Here is a 16,689-nt window from a genome sequence, read left to right on the forward strand (position 1 = left end):
TTATATTCATGAGTTCGCCTTGACTGACAGCTCTTTTGAAACGCCTATTTCAAGCAACTTGGATGCAGTGAGCAGTGTTACAGTTAAATCATCTCAAGCTAATTTGGTGAAACACAAAGCAACTCAAACAACATTGAAATTGCATCAATGATATCCATTTTTTTATTTTTTTTATTAATCTCCCATTTGGCATGTCTCTTGTGATGCGGTTCACAGCACCACTGACTGATGTGTTGACTTGACAACTGCGTCTGTGTTTTGAATGACCCATCGCTTCCTTTTGTTTCATGCTGGCTGAAGACCTAGCTAGCCAGCAACATGCTAACACCAGACGCAGAGGAAAGGGGTGACATATAAATATATTTGCCATAGATGAATCGGGTAAACTTTGAATTATATTTGCTGACGCTCTACAGTAAAATTTGGGAACCAGTAGAGTTGCTATCTATCCATATATACCACGCCCCTCTGCAGGCATGCCTTCTCCGATATTGGTTACAAGGCAGTACTTATTTAAATTAGGTAAGAGAATCACGTTACCATTGGTGTATTAAAATGAGCGTTAAGGTGATGTCACCTTGTCCCCTTAATAACGAATCCAAGTGTTTGACATGGGGGAGGGACCAGTAACTTTATGATCAAACTTTATCAATGTAGAAGCAACAGTCATTTTTCATACTTTAGTCATCATACTTCGATCTGTTTTCATCAAAATATCATCAATTTCTTGAAAAACCTGATTTTGACTGTTCATGACCTTTTAACATGGTCATGATGCAACAGGCTTGTCATTAGCGTCGCATGAAACACAGTTAAGGATGAACTGACGAAGCAATTCCCCCAAATAAAAAGGTTAGGTGCTTGATGCCACGATGTGACCTAGAACACATTCCCATTCGGGTCCCAAACTAACGAAAAACGTATTACATCTTTATAGAGCGTTCATAAAGTCTTCATAAGCACTACACAGATTATTTATAAATACTTTAGAAGCAGTCACTGACACTTGATAAAGTACATAGAAGATCCATTAAAGTGGGTTCTTTGGCACCCTAGCATGGATTTTGCCAAGACCCGTAAAGCCTCATTAATTAAAACCTTATTAAAAGTTTTTTTGGTTTAAAGTAGGAGCCAAATAGTTAATGTTGGCTGTCATGTCAGGTGGAATTTCTATGATGTTTAATTTGACCAAGTAACTAAATCAATGGAAGTATTCGGATCAAAACAGTTGACATGGAAGTAGCTTGTAGTTTTTATTACAGTGTTCTACTACAGTACTTAGATGTATTCAGAAGAATACTTGCTGCCGCTAATCACTTTTACAACGTCACATTTCATCCATCCCACCCTTCAACCATCCCACTGATATAGTTTTAGATTTTATTTTCGGCTCTCAAAGACATCTCTCCGAATTTAAATTCATGTTTCATCAAAGCCTGCATAAAATGCTGATTACAGAAAATATATCAAAATGAATCCGCCGTGTCTGAAGATGAAAGTGTTCTAATCTTTCATGGTTATGTGACCATTACGTCATTAATGTGACTTCCTTTATTTAAAAAAAAAATACGTTTTACATTAAAGGAAAGTATATACAATTATTACCACCTTAACATTGTTCTAAACACTTCTCTCCCGGCACGTGTTGATGAATCCAATTTACAGTATATTTATGACGCGTAGTGTAATCTAATGTAATACAATGCTCGGTGAAATTAAATAGTGTTGGTTGGTGTGCTAGTTTTCAGCTTTTCCTTGTACGCCACAACTGAATCTAACCATTTAAACCGGTTGTGTGGACTCTTTGAAAAAATGACATTGATCAGTAAGGCTAAGAAGAAAACATAACAATACACTGGGTGCTTTAAGACTTTCCCTCTGTGTTGCTGTTACTCCCATAACTAGGCCTTCTATAAGATTGCCAGCCTTTTCCTGTATTTTCATCTAACCACGCTGAGATCACGATCTCTTTCGCAGACGAGCCCTGCATCAACACATCAATAAACAATTAGTACACTATACATACCTATATAGACATAAATTACACAAAACACTAAAAGCAAAGCACAAGCATATATAACATCAGGCTTCTAGGCTCAGTCCCTGTCCACTGTCTTGCGGTGCTGAATTTCAAAATTCAGATTCCGTCGCTGTCCTTTTCAGTCGGTGCTGAATCGCCTGAACGCGTGTGCGTGTGCCCGCGCCTGCGCCTGTTTCTCTATGTGTTTGTGTCAGGTTACGATGATACATTTTCACTGCAACGATGAGCACCAAATGGTTTCTAGTAACAATGTAGAGCTGTTTTATATGTTGAATTGCATGTGGCCTAGACGAGAGCAATACATGTGTTGTAAGTATGGCTCTGGCCTCTACTCGATCCATTCAACTCTACACAATACATTCAGCCAAACAGCCTACAGTCATTGCCGTCTCATTTCTATGAAGCTTCTCACAAAGTGCCACTTGACTGAGGTCACACCGGAATCGGACGTCCTGTTACATGCACAGACATCCTTGTAAGTCACTGAAAATGCAACTACCTATAATGTAAAAGGTGCAGATGCAGGTGATTTAAAGACTACTGAAGTGTATCATTTTGATTAGGCAGGACACCCTGTGAAATGGCTGATTATTGTCAATATTTGAATTGAGAGGGGCAAACGCCTGTAGGTGGCAACCCTGCCTCATCAAGTAAACACACACACACACACACACACACACACACACACACACACACACACACACACACACACACCACACACACACACACACACCATTCCCTCTGGCCTTTATGTGTTAATGCTATTGATCAGTCAATAATTAATGAGTTCAGAGAGATGTAACCCAAATGGAAGGTCGGTAGAATGAGACGATGGATTGTAGGCGAATACTAGAGAGGTTGCAGTCTATAGCCTACCACACACACGGCAGTGGTATTTTTTACATCGCTGAGCTCGGACCATGCAGTCTAATGAATTCCATGTGCTCCCTCCCTATTCGAGCCATGGACTGCAGCAAGCGCAAGAGCGATTAGAACACAGTGGCTCCCCGGTGGATATGGTACACACGGAATATTGATGGTGCTGATATTACACGGATCCCACAAATCCCCCTGACAAAGCAAAAAAAATTGTTATCAATAGTTACGCTTATGTTAAATAGGTGGTCTACCGGACTGCATCGAAAACCAGCTTCTGGTGGATATTTAGTAAATACCGAGCGCATATAGGCTACATTCCGCGCGCTCATATGCCATTGGTTTGCGTATTAGGCTCTGCGTTATTTCCCAGGGAATCAAGTTGATGGATTGGCTATGGATGCATTGGGTGGTTGTTTGACGAATCTGGATCAGAACATTCGAATAAGAATGGCTGCGTCCTTTTGAGACATGTATGTACACACCTCGACTGCATCCGTGCATATACTTCTATATTTTTTTGATTCTACGCTTGCTACATCGATCATGTTCGGGAATATTGCCTGGACATGTGACCCTTTATGGTAACTGACATTATACCTCTGCAAATCCTCCAGTAGGCTATCAGAGAACTGCACCAATAAGGGATGAACATCAATCGAAATGTGGATAGTCCATTTCAATCTCGGTGTATGGCATTAACTGTGTGCGCTCAAGAATAATTTCACTGAGAAATCCTATATAGGGCACCACGTTCAGTTCCACAGGAAAGGGCTATATGAAGAAATAGCCACAGACTTATCGCTCTCTCACAAACTCGGCAGCATTTCCCCCCATCGGAATACAAAGTCAAAAGCTACCGGCACCCCGCGGGTTTTCTCCACTGTGACCACAGGAATGGTGGATTCATCCCAATTTCATGCACCTCTTTTTCATCATTTGTATTTTTTTTTTTTATTGCGTTCGAGGTTCGTTTTCTTACGTTTTTGATTCTGCTGCTGTCGATGTAGACTACGTGTGGTTGCCTCGAATCCTTTCACATGGGTGAGAATTGTGCATCGGTCTTACAGCCAATCCAATCGGATACCTTGGCCCTGGTGTGTTTGATTTTTTTTTTTGCTTCATTTTGAGCACAACCCCATATCTTCGAGAAAATGCGTACGTATCTTTTATTTGATTTATTCACCTCTTCTATCTACATTAAGTTAGGCACTTTAATCTTTCTTATCCATCTCGGCCGCTCTTCACGACAGAGTGGTCATTCGGGTGTTCAACACGACACCGTTTTCCGCTATAGACTAATGTCGCTATAATGTCGCTTTAGGCTACATGTGCAATAGCTGATGTTAATTCACATTTTTTAAAGACATAATTAAACCATGTGAAGCTCTCTCTCTCTCGCGCGCGCTTGCGTGTGTGTATATGTGCATGTGTGTTTAAGAGAGAGCGAGAGAGAGAGAGAGAGAGAGAGAGAGAGAGAGAGAGTCCGAAAGAGACATAGTAAGTGGTTAGATAAATATATACGTAATAATAGGCTTTATTTATTTAATGATGGGGTATGGCCTAAACCGTTTGGTGAGACAGTGTGTTTAGGTAGATTCGGGATTCTGTAAATCCCTGTATAGCCATTATACCAATGTTGCTAGAATACGTCATATGGTCATTCATATTCAGCTCAGGTGTGGTTCGTCATGCCGCTTAGTAATGACACATTTGCAGCACGGGGGCCACCAGATTGACCCACCAAATTCTTCAGGTGAGTTCTACAATAGGGTTTCTTAGATTTTGGATGTTTTGAGTAATATTTCTCAACTGACTCGGCCACCCAATTAGCTTATAACCACCAACTCTGTATCCGTGCATGTTAAATCCACCGTGATATTTATGACGTTCAAAGCAATTGACTCGAGCGGAGTGTCAGCCCACATGAGACTGCTTGTGTCTCAACCCCAGTGGTCTTCCGGTGGCACAGCTGCTAATGGAATGTGATGGAGGTGCATTAGTGTTGATTTCCCCCAATCGGATTCCCGAGCACTGTTGACCAGAAGGAGCATGATGTCTACCCAGGAGTTATGTAATTTGGTGCTGATTCAGATTCTAAATAGTGGGTGTTATATTATAGCTGCGGTGCCTCAACGGGGCGTCACGCTTGGGCGAGTTACGTGTTGATGTGAGCTGTCCATTGGAAGGTGGTGCTGAAAATACTACCCGCGTTAGGATACTGGAGGGCGATACCTTGTTAGGCCTCCTATATAGATTTACCCGAGCATGAAAGCATATTCCCCAGAACATGAAAGCACATTTCTTTAGATAGTAATACTGTGTTCATGTAAGTTTCTCCATTATAAATAACCATTAACCTGTATGCCATGTATGCCATTAGCAGGTTTTAAGGCAACTGTGCATTGAGAAAACATGAATGTTTCAATTGGCATGGACTTTAATTTCAATGGTTTCTCACTGTAAACAGTGTTTCTTCAGAACATTCATTCAAATATGCATGAAGTATATTATCTATTCACGTGTTGTTGCATATTCACCATTTGCCAAAAGACCAGCAGCTCAAGAAGAATGATATTTACTTTTAGTCTCATGCTGGTAATAGGAAACCCCTGTCATGTTTTGCCAAAGGCACACATTACCTTAAATCCCATTTATATTTCTTTCAATAATGGCATGTCTGCTATATGCGTAATATACCACTTTAAATTAGTCCTGTTTAACTAATCACTATGATGGAAGCTGTTTGGTCTTCTTCTTGAATTACCTCAACCTGAAACTGACTGTTACTATTCCATAGCACTGAATATGTTTAGCAGTGCAAATCATGGAAGCAGATTGCACTCATGGTGTGAAGTGACACGTCTGTTGGGTCCTGTGAGCATGGAATCAATACAATGTTACATTTCACAGTCTAATGCCTTGATTTATCGACTTAAATCACAGTCTGAGTTTCTCACTGACTTCTGGCCTAAAGCATCTTCAAATATATGAAGTATCAAGGTCTGGCTTGAATGAGTTGCCAAGAGTTTGGTTTGGGATGACATAGAAGTTCATATAAATGTTGTGCGATGTTCTCATTTCTCAAAAGCGTTCTCGGGTCGATCTGAGTTGGTATTCCACACCTTCTGTGGTCTAGATCACATGATATTCATTTAGAGAAATGTCCACGCCTCAATCCTAAATGAGTCAGAAAGATTGATACCATCTAATAATGTGGTGCCAATCTTCCCCAGTCATTTGTTATTGAGAGGATGAACTTTCTTTTAAAGGTCATTCATTAACATTGGGCTATCAGTGTCCTCCAGTGTGAGGCTTGTGAAGATCTTGGTCAGCATTGTTCAGTGATAATACTGTAGATTACATGGGGGGCTACATTCACACTGGGGGGGCTAAATTCACCCCGGGCAGCCTAAATTCACACTGGGGGGGGGGGGGGGCTGTGTCAGAATTGAATTATTACCTACAGTTTACTGAAGGTGTTTTTACAGTATTGTACTAACAATACTGCATGCTGTTTAGAAAAATATATGCACTAATTACAATATGACCATGCTATGTCTCATTCATACTGAGGAGTTGAACTAAGAGGAAGTAGACACATGGGCCTCCACTGCCTCATACTTCGAATGTAGTCGATACACTGCCTCATACTTCGAATGTAGTTGATACACTGCCTCATACTTCGAATGTAGTCGATATACTGCCTCATACTTTGAATGTAGTCGATACACTGCCTCATACTTCAAATGTAGTTGATACAGTGCCTCATACTTCGAATGTAGTCGATATACTGCCTCATACTTTGAATGTAGTCGATACACTGCCTCATACTTCGAATGTAGTCCATCCCCTGCCCTTATACTTCTACTGTAGTTGATACACTGCCTCTTACTTCTACTGTAGTCCATACACTGCCTCATATTCTACTGTAGTTGATATACTACCTCATACTTCTACTGTAGTTGATACACTGCCTCATATTCTACTGTAGTCAATACACTATTTCATTCTTATACTGTAGTCCATCACTACCTCATACTTCTACTGTCATCAGTACACTGCCTCATACCTCTACTGTAGTTGATACACTGCCTCATACTTTGACTGTAGTTGATACACTGCCTCATATTCTACAATAGTCAATACACTGCCTCATACTGATACTGTAGTCCATACACTACCTCATACTTCTACTGTAGTTGATTCACTGCCTCATACTTCTACTGTCATCAATACACTACCTCATACTTCTACTGTAGTCCATACACTGCCTCATACCTCTACTGTAGTTGATACACTGCCTCATATTCTAAAGTTGTTGATATATTGACTCTTACTTCTACTGTAGTACATACACTGCCTCATACTTTTACTGTAGTTGATACATTGCCTCTTACTTTTACTGTAGTCGATGCATTGCCTCATGCTTCTACTATAGTTGATGCATTGCCTCATGCTTCTACTATAGTCAATATACTGCCTCATACTTCTACTGTAGTCAGTATACTGTCTCATACTTATACTGTAGTCAATATACTGTCTCATACTTATACTATAGTCGATATACTGTCTCATACTTCTACTGTAGTCAATATTCTGTCTCATACTTATACTGTAGTCAATATACTGTCTCATACTTCTACTATAGTCGATATACTGTCTCATACTTCTACTGTAGTCAATATACTGTCTCATACTTCTACTGTAGTCAATATACTGTCTCATACTTCTACTGTAGTCAATATACTGTCTCATACTTCTACTGTAGTCAATATACTGTCTCATACTTCTACTGTAGTCAATATACTGCCTCATACTTCTACTATAGTCAATATACTGTCTCATACTTCTACTGTGGTCAATATACTGTCTCATACTTCTACTGTAGTCAATATACTGCCTCATACTTCTACTGTAGTCAATATACTGCCTCATACTTCTACTGTAGTCAATATACTGTCTCATACTTCTACTGTAGTCAATATACTGTCTCATACTTCTACTGTAGTCAATATACTGTCTCATACTTCTACTGTAGTCAATATACTGTCTCATACTTCTACTGTGGTCCATGCCTTTAAGATTATTTATTTAGTTTTGTTTTCACCTCATTTTAACATTCTGTCGTAAAAAATGTCATTCATTCTGTCGTTAACTTCTTCGGGATCGGTATCCCTTCCACAGGACGGTTGAGCTAACGTAGGCTAATGGGATTAGCATGAGGTTGTAAGTAACAAGAACATTTCCTAGGACGTAGACATATATGATATTGGCAGAAAGCTTAAATTCTTGTTAATCTAACTGCACTGTCCAATTTACAGTAGTATTACAGTGAAATAATACCATGTTATTGTTTGAGGAGAGCGCATCATTTTCAACATGAAGAATTATTAATAAACAAACTAGGCACATTTGGGCAGTCTTTATACAACATTTTGAACAGAGTTAAAATTGGTCCCTCGGATCAGTCTAACAAGTTGCACATAGACTGCTGCCATCTAGTGGCCAAAATCTAAATTGCAGCTGGGCTGGAATAATACATTATGGCCTTTCTCTTGAATTTCAAAGATGATGGTACAACAAAAAATACAAAAGAACGTTTGGTTTTTTTCTTTGTATTATCTTTTACCAGATCTAATGTGTTATATTCTCCTACATTCCTTTCCCATTTCCACAAACTTCAAAGTGTTTCCTTTCAAATGGTACCAAGAATATGCATATTCTTGCTTCAGGGCCTGAGCTACAGGCAGTTAGAGTTGGGTATGTCATTTTAGGTGAAAATTGAAAAAAGTATCAATTTTTTATGTTAAAAAACTAGTTTCCCTATCTCAAGAGGTTAAATAAAAATGACTATATTAAGTGCCTATTAAGTGCCAAATAAAGTAACAGGGTTGACCGTAACAGAGTTGACGATTTCATCTTTAATCAGCCATAAATCCCCTTGTGACAGGATGAATGGAAGCTTGTAAAAAAAAAATTAAAAAATGTTGTCTACGAGTAATAGGGTTACTGTGTTATGCTCGACCCATTCAGTTTTCCACCAGAAAATGGTGCTCACCAGGTTTTACACTATTAGATGTTCAATATTTATCTTGAAAAAAAATATTAAAAAATAAATAGTTTCACCATATTAAAACGAGAGTTCAGTTTACAGAACAGGGTTGACCTTAAAACGAGGGCCGGATTGTTGTTTTTTTACCCTAAAATGAATCACTAATCACATGAAATACAGTGAGCTCCAAAACTATTGGGACAGTGACACATTTGTTGTTGTTTTGGCTTTGTATTCCACCACTTTGGATGATACAATATGATACAATATATGCTAACTTCCCCAGTTATTGTAATGGTGAGAGATTAGCATGTCTTGGGGCTATGATAAGAAAAGCTAACCTCCCCTGTAATTGTAATGCTGAGAGGTTAGCATGTCTTGGGGGTATGATTTAAAATGCTAACCTCCCCTGTAATTGTAATGGTGAGAGGTTAGCATGTCTTGGGGGTATGATTTAAAATGCTAACCTCCCCTGTAATTGTAATACTGAGAGATTAGCATGTCTTGGGGGTATGATAAAAAAATGCTAACCTCCCCTGTAATTGTAATGCTGAGAGATTAGCATGTCTTGGGGGCATGATAAAAAATGCTAACCTCCCCTTGTTATTGTAATGGTGAGAGGATAGCATGTCTTGGAGGCATGATATTTGTGCCTCTAACTTTCTCACTCATCATTATTCACGATTCATTCAGGACTATCCGTAATCATAGTAGCATCCACATTCATGTAGAAGTGTTTAGAAACATGTTATATTCTTATTTACAATAAAAGTGACTCCAAAATGACACAATACATTATTAAACATTCATTTCTATTGGGCACAGCATCTTCTGAAACACAACCAAAACTAACAGCAAATACATCCAACAAGTTTGTGGAGTCACAAGCTGGATGTAGTCAATGCATGCTAGGAATATGGGAACAAATTCAACATTTTTGCCTACTTAAATACACATATGTGAATTTGTCCCAATACTTTTAGTCCTCTAAAATGGGGGAACTATGTACATAAAGTACTGTAATTTTTACAACGGTTCCCCTGATATGGATGAAAATACCCTCAAATGAAAGCTGACAGTCTGCACTTTAACCTCGTAGTCATGGTATCACTTCAAATCCAAAGTGCTGGACTACAGAGACAAAACAACAACAACAACATGTCACGGTCCCAATACTATTGGAGGTCACTGTAAATAATCATCTTGGGGAAAGGACTTTATCAAAGCAACAAAATAACTAGGCTTTACAACGATGGTGAAAACCTGGAGAGATGTTATGGTTCAGTAGGTTACAGTCTTTACTGGAGGTTACAGAGGGTGCATGGAGGGACATTTCAAAATTGCTGAATTTTGCCACATTACCAAGTCTTTATTCATATAAAAAAAAAGTCAAATGTATTAAATTCTCCATGTGGTGTTTATTAAAGGGCATTTAATTGAATATAACAGGCTTTTCAAATCCAATATTGGTGCACAATTTCTACTTAAAATATCAAAGGGATGCAAAGGGCACTCATTTAGTGGAACGACCCAGTAGAGAAAGTGCCTTCGGTTCCATCTTGCTCCATTAAAAGATGATACATTTTTTGAGCGTGTCAATCCTGCAACAATCAGCCCACTTACAGTGTCCATCCAGTGCATGTCCGGAATACAAGGTATCTTATCTGCCCCCTACAATTTGACCAGGCATAATATTGACAATCTTTCTCAATTAATAATGTATATTCATCTTATAAAATGGTGCATATGTTGATATAGCCATGGATGGTTACAGTATATGAGCCTTGCTGTCAGACAGCCACTGTTAGGGTCCTTTAATGTGAAAACAATCACTGTTGATTTTCATTGTTCCCCTCTAATCAGGAACATATTTAGACCTGGGACACCAGGACACTAGGTGAGTGCAATTAATTATCAGGTAGATAAGACAACCGGACTTCCAGGCTCGGATTTAAACCCCTTTGACTTAGATAAACCTTTGGTGACTATATTGACTAGCCTGTTTAAACCACACTGGAATGCTGCAGTGTTCAGTGGTGTAACCAGGCTAGCAATTGACATGCATCACTTAAATGTCTCCCAGCTCTGCTTCCAGTAGGCAGCTGCTGCCTGCTTTCATTGAGTGTTATACGACTGCAAGCCAAGGAAATAAAATGTTCAGGAATGTTCATTTCTGACTGTCTTGGACTGTTGTCAACGGCAAACATGCTGATCCATTTGTTCAGATCATTATCTTTCCTGTTGTACTCATACTGTACAGGATTGATGTTCAATAGTGTTTCAGTTGAGGGATCTACTGAAGAGAAATTCCACAGGGAGACAAATTCCACAGTATGTGTGTGCGTGAGTGTCTGTCTGTGCATGTTTATGAGTGTCTGTGTATCTGTGTGTGTCTGTTTGTCTGTGTCCCTCCTTTCTAGTAAACAACGATCTCCCTCACCTTGTCTCCTGCTCAAACCCTAAGCAGCTGTTCTGTCCTTCTGAAGTGGGGCTTCCCCAACATCACAGAGCACTGACCCTGATTTAGCCCCTATCTTCCTGCCCATCCAGTCTTGGTGGATGGTTACTGAACCACCCTCCCCCTGATGAAACATATGTTTGTGTCAGGTCTGGAGACAGCTAGCCATATCTCGATGAAGTTGACTGCTTGTGAATGAGTTCGACCAACGTATCAGCCTGGCCAGACCGATGGAACTCTTCTCAGTATTCCAGCCACTGTGGCAGTCAGGATCGTCATGGTTCCGTGCTCCTGAAAGAGGATTATTCAGCCTGTTCCGCAGCCTGTCACTCTGCAATCCTGACATTTAAATCAAAGTTAGCATCCGAAATGTGAAGAAGCCAGGCCTGTCCCGTTGTCTGTGATGTTGGCTTTCTGGCTAATGTGGTTTAAACTTTACAGATGGCTTCTTATGCCAGAGAGGGACACAGTTCAGAGGGTTGTTGACAAGGACCGGAAAATACTATGGTAACACTTTACGTAGAACCAGCAGGTAGATTGTTTGTCATAATGCGTTAAGACTTTTCATAGGAACGTAATATATGAACCAGGATATAGAATGAGACTTTTCACAGGAACGTAGTATATGAACCAGGATATAGAATCATAGGAACGTAGTATATGAACCAGGATATAGAATGAGGTTTTTCACAGGAACGTAGTATATGAACCAAGATATAGAATGATACTTTTCATAGGAACGTAGTATATGAACCAGGATATAGAATGAGGTTTTTCACAGGAACGTAGTATATGAACCAGGATATAGAATGATACTTTTCATAGGAACGTAGTATATGAACCAGGATATAGAATGAGGTTTTTCACAGGAACGTAGTATATGAACCAGGATATAGAATGAGGTTTTTCACAGGAACGTAGTATATGAACCAGGATATAGAATGAGACTTTTCACAGGAACGTAGTATATGAACCAGGATATAGAATCATAGGAACGTAGTATATGAACCAGGATATAGAATGAGACTTTTCACAGGAACGTAGTATATGAACCAGGATATAGAATGCAAGCGCGTTTTGCGTCAGAACTGCCCCACGCCTCCAACCATTGATGTTTATTTTTGAGACTCTGGGAAAGTCTAGGTCAGAGAAACACTAAACTTCCTCCTCTCTCTCACTGATTCCGTGGATGGAATCTCAAGGGCTCATCTAATGAGTTCGTTCCAAAAACACAGAGTCTACAGTATGCAGGCCTGAGGAGTTTAGAAGATCATCATATCATATTGATGTGCTTCCTGATACTTCAAACATTTCTCTAATTACTGCAAACGTCTGATGACCTGCGCAGACCTGCGCAGAATGTGTGCATCTGAAACGCACCCATTCACTGAGTCACTGCAGGTATAGAATCTTCCTCTGTATGGCAGAGCTTTGACCAATAGAGCGTAGCTACAGTGTAAACCAACCACCCACCAACAAGCCCTGGTTGGCACCTTTCTGCCTACCTAATCACACTCCTACACATGATAGAATCCAACAGTGCTCCAGATAAAATACAGCTATTTCAGTAGAAGGTGCCTCTGATAAAATACAGGTATTTCAGTAGAAGATGCCTCTGATAAAATACAGCTATTTTAGTAGAAGATGCCTCTGATAAAATACAGCTATTTCAGTATAAGATGCCTCTGATAAAATACAGCTATTTCAGTAGAAGATGCCTCTGATAAAATACAGCTATTTCAGTAGAAGGTGCCTCTGATAAAATACAGCTATTTTAGTAGAAGATGCCTCTGATAAAATACAGCTATTTCAGTAGAAGATGCCTCTGATAAAATACAGCTATTTCAGTAGAAGATGCCTCTGATAAAATACAGCTATTTCAGTAGAAGATGCCTCTGATAAAATACAGCCATTTCAGTAGTAGATGCCTCTGATAAAATACAGCTATTTCAGTAGAAGATGCCTCTGATAAAATACAGCTATTTCAGTAGAAGATGCCTCTGATAAAATACAGGCCTCTGCTTAAAAACTGCTAATGCTAAAGAGCTCCAAAGGGCTTTGCCACGAAGCGTCTGCATATCTCATCTGGTAATATCCGTAGGAAGCCTTTGAGCACACTCCTTCTTACCAGGAAAACCCTTTAGAAATTCTTAGTAATAACTAAAGCGATGATAGATTGTCATGTGGATGGAGGAAGCTGATCTTCGTTCACTCACTCCTTTTATTTCACAAATCCCACCCTGCTTTCTTTTACCTCTACTCTACTCTCTCCATCTCCTTTTCTCTCTCTCGTTTTATTGTCTGTTTACCTAACTCTTAAAGAGATGGTCGTGATAACTCCACTCCAGTGAACATGCAGATATTCCCTCACAGTCATTCATCATGAGGAAATGGAGTCAGTCATTTGTGGTCTATAGTGATCAATCAATCAAATGTGGAGTGAATTACTAACTCAATTCATGTTTGTCCTCTGAACAGACCAATCCGACAGGTCTCACTGACATGCTTTGCATCTTCTGACTAAGGAAATTGGGCTACTGTATGCTGCTTGAGCTAGTCTTGTCCTTGCAAGGTTACCTCATCATGATGCTGAAAAACTTTGCTGCATTCGAGGTGTTCTTTGAAGAGAACCTCCCAAGACTATTTAACCACTTCCAGAGCTCCAACCTCACCCCAGATTTCTATCTCATAGACTGGATCTTCACTCTGTACAGTAAGTCGTTTGGTTCTGTTCAGCGTAGGTTGGTTAGAAACTGCAGCAGTCTTGTCCTTGGAAGGTTACCTCATCAGTCATATGGTTCTGTTCAGCGTAGGTTGGTTAGAAACTGCAGCAGTCTTGTCCTTGGAAGGTTACCTCATCAGTCGTATGGTTCTGTTCAGCGTAGGTTGGTTAGAAACTGCAGCAGTCTTGCCCTTGGAAGGTTACCTCATCAGTCGTATGGTTCTGTTCAGCGTAGGTTGGTTAGAAACTGCAGCAGTCTTGTCCTTGGAAGGTTACCTCATCAGTCGTATGGTTCTGTTCAGCGTAGGTTGGTTAGAAACTGCAGCAGTCTTGTCCTTGGAAGGTTACCTCATCAGTCGTATGGTTCTGTTCAGCGTAGGTTGGTTAGAAACTGCAGCAGTCTTGCCCTTGGAAGGTTACCTCATCCGTCATATGGTTCTGTTCAGCGTAGGTTGGTTAGAAACTGCAGCAGTCTTGTCCTTGGAAGGTTACCTCATCAGTCGTATGGTTCTGTTCAGCGTAGGTTGGTTAGAAACTGCAGCAGTCTTGTCCTTGGAAGGTTACCTCATCCGTCATATGGTTCTGTTCAGCGTAGGTTGGTTAGAAACTGCAGCAGTCTTGTCCTTGGAAGGTTACCTCATCAGTCGTATGGTTCTGTTCAGCGTAGGTTGGTTAGAAACTGCAGCAGTCTTGTCCTTGGAAGGTTACCTCATCCGTCATATGGTTCTGTTCAGCGTAGGTTGGTTAGAAACTGCAGCAGTCTTGTCCTTGGAAGGTTACCTCATCCGTCATATGGTTCTGTTCAGCGTAGGTTGGTTAGAAACTGCAGCAGTCTTGCCTTATATTTCCTATTGCTGTTATATCTTGTGTGCTAATCTTACATTGTAGAATAATTCACGGTCGGATAAATGTAATCTTTTAATACAATATTTACCATGTTATTTGAAACCAAGCTTTAGTGCAGTGGGCAAAATGTTAGTCTTACCAGAAAACTTCCCAATGTCACTTTTGATTGAATAGTCCTGCAATCATATACATGCTGGTGTGTTTGCGTAGTATTTTGTTTGGCCAGGTATTCCTTTAGGACATACTTAGACCTCCACTCTGTTGCTCTAGAGTAGCCATGCTATGGTACATATGGCAGGTTGGAGTTCTGCCATCGTTCGGCTTCAGGGCAGGGGTTGGGTGGAGAGCATCCTCCAATCAAACAGAGGTTTATTTGACACATTCTCCGAATACAGCAGAGACCTTACTGTGAAATGCTGATGGACTTAAGACCTTAACCAACAATTTCCTCCCAAAAAAGTCAGACAAATCTGCTAAATAAACTAAAGGAAAAATAGTAACACAATAAAATAACAGTAACAAGACTATATACAGGGGGTAACGGGACTGAGTCAATGTGCGGGGGGTACAGGGTAGTCGAGGTAATTGAGGTAATATGTACTATACATGTAGGTAGGGTTAAAGTGACTACGGATAGATAATAAACAGAGAGTAACAGCTGTGTGTGTGTGTCACTGTAGTATGTGTGTGTGTGTGTGTGTGTGTGTGTCAATGTGTGTCAATGTGGTGTGTGTGAGTGTGTGGTTAGAGTCCAGTGAGTGCACATCGAGCCTGTGTACGAGGCCTGGATGAGGAGTGCATAGTATTTTGGTACACATTTCTTAATTAGATCTTCAGCTAGTTAGGATTTTAAATTCCAACCTTGCGAAGGGTTTAGAAATCAGTTTTTATGGGGGTTGTCACTAAAGCATAGAATCCTATTGCCATGATTGTGACAGATGGAATTCATGTAGTGTTTGAAAATAGTGTTTGAAAATTCATTTACCAGGTAGGCTACCTTGAGCTGTCACATGTTTATTTATTTATTTTATTTTATTTCACCTTTATTTAACCAGGTAGGCTAGTTGAGAACAAGTTCTCATTTACAATTACGACCTGGCCAAGATAAAGCAAAGCAGTTCGACACATACAACGACACAGAGTTACACATGGAGTAAATGAGAGTGTGTGTTCTATCAGCGCTAACACACCTGATTCAACTGGTCAACTCATTCTTCGAGCCCTTGATTAGCTAGATAAGGTGTGCTAGTGCTGGGATTTAACAAGGAGTGGATTGGTCAATACTCCTGAGGAGTGGATTGGTCAATACTAATCTAGCACGGTAGGTTTGAGAGACATGGATTGGTCAAGACTGATCTAGCACGGTAGGTTTGGGACACATGGATTGGTCAAGACTGATCTAGCACGGTAGGTATGGGAGACATGGATTGGTCAAGACTGATCTAGCACAGTAGGTATGGGAGACATGGATTGGTCAACACTGATCTAGCACAGTAGGTATGGGAGACATGGATTGGTCAAGACTTATCTAGCACAGTAAGTATGGGAGACATGGATTGGTCAAGCCTGATCTAGCACAGTAGGTATGGGAGACATGGATTGGTCAACACTGATCTAGCACGGTAGGTATGGGAGACATGGATTGGTCAATACTGATCTAGCATAGTAGGTATGGGAGACATGGATTGGTC

The 16,689-nt window shown here is 40.2% G+C and overlaps 1 protein-coding gene across 1 annotated transcript in view; it reads left to right on the plus strand.

Moving 5' to 3' along the window:
- Positions 1-2,825: 2,825 nt before the first annotated feature.
- The window catches only part of lrrc4cb (leucine rich repeat containing 4C, genome duplicate b), a 43,166-nt gene continuing 29,302 nt past the window's right edge, over positions 2,826-16,689 (plus strand). Inside the window, exon 1 of the mRNA XM_036981446.2 lies at positions 2,826-4,075. The gene's annotated coding sequence lies outside the window, so the exon portion shown is untranslated. The remainder of the gene's footprint in view (positions 4,076-16,689) is intronic.

Source organism: Oncorhynchus mykiss, chromosome 26 (assembly GCF_057628025.1).
Source record: "Oncorhynchus mykiss isolate SJ-2025 chromosome 26, ASM5762802v1, whole genome shotgun sequence".
NCBI lineage: Eukaryota > Metazoa > Chordata > Actinopteri > Salmoniformes > Salmonidae > Oncorhynchus > Oncorhynchus mykiss.